Source organism: Silene latifolia, chromosome 7 (genome assembly GCF_048544455.1).
Source record: "Silene latifolia isolate original U9 population chromosome 7, ASM4854445v1, whole genome shotgun sequence".
NCBI lineage: Eukaryota > Viridiplantae > Streptophyta > Magnoliopsida > Caryophyllales > Caryophyllaceae > Silene > Silene latifolia.
The window spans coordinates 77177016-77179661 of record NC_133532.1 but is presented as its reverse complement, the minus strand read 5'-3'; the positions used below and the strand labels follow the sequence as shown (position 1 = coordinate 77179661).

General features: G+C 34.4%; 1 long non-coding RNA gene across 1 annotated transcript; it reads left to right on the top strand.

Annotated features, from left to right (window-relative positions):
• Positions 1-675: 675 nt before the first annotated feature.
• Positions 676-2329, top strand: LOC141591147 (uncharacterized). Its single transcript, XR_012520688.1, has 3 exons — positions 676-913; positions 2138-2208; positions 2299-2329. It is a non-coding gene; the product is annotated as an uncharacterized LOC141591147 (long non-coding RNA).
• The last annotated feature ends 317 nt before the right edge of the window (positions 2330-2646 follow it).

The following is a 2646-nucleotide window of genomic DNA, read 5'->3' as shown; positions in this document are numbered from 1 at the left end:
CTTTTTAAAAGCAATATAAATAATACTTACCAATTCCTTAAAAGCATCGGAGCAACTCTTCCGACCAAAAGTGTGGGTGTCCAATGCTTTCCAATATATAGCACCTGACCTCCGATTTACCTTGTTTTTTTTGAGTGTTTGGCAAAATCAGGATCAGTTTTTTCCCTTGTCTTAAGGTTCTACCACCAAGTATCAAGCACCAAATCTGGCTTTTTCTTATTATATTTCAATCCATTAATAAGAGAAGTAATCCGCCTCGTTACCTTAGTCTGCCACTCAGGCCTAGGATCATAGCCACGATTGACGGATCTTACACGAGTCTGTTTCAAATGCAGGTGTCAAATTAGTTATATAAAACTTAAGAAAACTATTATAAATTTAAGAAAATTATTATATATACTTAAGAAAATTATTATTGAAATACATAATTATAGAGAAATGTCAAATTAATTATTGCAAAATAATTCCACATCTTCATACGTTGTGCTTGGCTCGCTTCACCTCACCTAGTGAAGTACTCATCTCCGAGGTTATGGGTGAACGCCCAAGTAATACACACACACACAGATATATATATATATATATATATATATATATATATATATATATATATATATATATATATAGGAAGAGATCAGGTACGAACTAGAGTTCAGTACGAACCGTAAGAACTAATTTAAAATACACAAATCTGCTGCATTCGTACACACTCAATCACGCGCTGATAAGGTGATTTTGTTTCATTTTCACACTACCAGTACTCCCTCCTCTCTCATCAACCTCCCGCATACCCAACCATCTAACGATGTCGGCCGATCACTAGTGAAAGTCGCCGCCACTTGACGTCCACCATTGCTCCTGTCTCTCTCTCTTCCCCAACCATTACTCCGATCTAAGTTCTCTATAAAACGAGGTTAGTTCAATTATAATTTTGGATATTTTAAATTTTTGTCCATTTTTGATGTAATTTTGTGATAAATCATCGTCATAAGCGAAAAAATTAGTATATTCGGAAAAATTAGGGTTTTTAAAATCTGAACTTTTGATTTTCCTTGGTTGTGTAATTGATTTTCCATGGTTGTGTAATTGATTTTCCTTTTATCTTCTCTTATACTTGTCCTCTTCATGGATTAATGATTGGGAGGCTTTTTTTTTTTTGACGAACTGGGTGGCATATCATAGTAGTCTAGATTGTTTTTGCTGGAGTTTGGCTCTTCTCTAAGTTGACACTAATTGCTTGTAGATAATTTCGATGTCATGATGGTATCTTCTCCTATAAATGGTAAAATGTGAAGGTTTTGAAATTTTCCTGATATAGTTTGCTAGTCATCAGAGGCCTTTTTGTAAGAATTAGAGGGATCACATATTTTCTTCTAATAATTTCTTGGTCTATGCATAGGGATGATGGATATGCTCTTCAAATTGGTACCAGCTTGATTCACTTTCATCTTAATGGAACATATTTCCAAATGGCAAAGTAACTCAAGTAATAAAATAACTAATGTTACAACTAATGCCCATGAGTAGTCAAGTAGTGCAGATACGCATATAAGGTCTGTATCTAGCAACTTAAAGGAGCGTATCTAGCTAGCTAGAGGTCTGTATATAGAAACTTAAAGGAGTGTATCTAGCTAGCTAGGGGTATGTATCTAGAAACTTAAAGGAGTGTATATGGCTAGCTAGAGATATGTATCTAGCAACTAAATTTATGTATCAATGAGTTTTTGGTATATCTCTTTTGTCTATTCACCAAATCTTGTTCATCCTCAGACACATACATGAGGGGATCTTATCTTATCACTATTCTGATTATGCTTGAGGCATTGCGATTATTTCAGGAATCGGGAGGCAAAGTTTTACTCTTGAGTGTATAAAACTCATGTCACATTAGATTAAGGATTTCCAAGTTGACTTTGAGTGTATAAAGCTCATGTATCTTGTTCCCCACTTCTCGCCTATTTTTTTAGAATTGCATCTAAATTTTTATTCTTGTTGGTAACTTCGTTAGATATACTATATACCTTCCAGAGGTCAAAGTATGACAAATCATGGTAAGATTTTAAAATAAGTATATGCTGTTGGAAGTCTCTATAGATAAATCACTTCCTCTTGATGACCTCCATGCCAATTTGGCCAGAGCTATCAAACACAACATTCTTCTAAACTTTGCCGAGTGTGGTCTCGCTTCTTCACTTGCTTCTTTCCAGGGTCAGGACCTAATCATATCTTTCCATAAGCTACTTGCATGTCTTTGTGTATCTTTTTCTTCTGATTCGAATTGTTGCATATCTTTTGTAGTTAAGTACCTGAATCCCATAACTAAACTCTGCATCATTAGAACTTCAAGGGAGGAATATCATAAATTCTGGTCAGCAATTGCGATGGTGTCAAGGATTGAAAATTTCCCTGCTTCATTTAATCTACTTGACTTGAGCGGTGAGTTCCATGTCATTTTCTTAATCAGTTTTTGTTATGGAGTAATAATAGTTGGGATTAATTGTTATATTTTTCAACCAACAACTACTTGCTGATAAATGAAGTTTGCGTTTGCTAAAAAAAATAAAAACTGACGCCTTTGGTTGATAAATGAAGTCTGCGTTTGCTGAAATGATATTTATAATTTAGTCAACTTAAAGGAGTGTATAT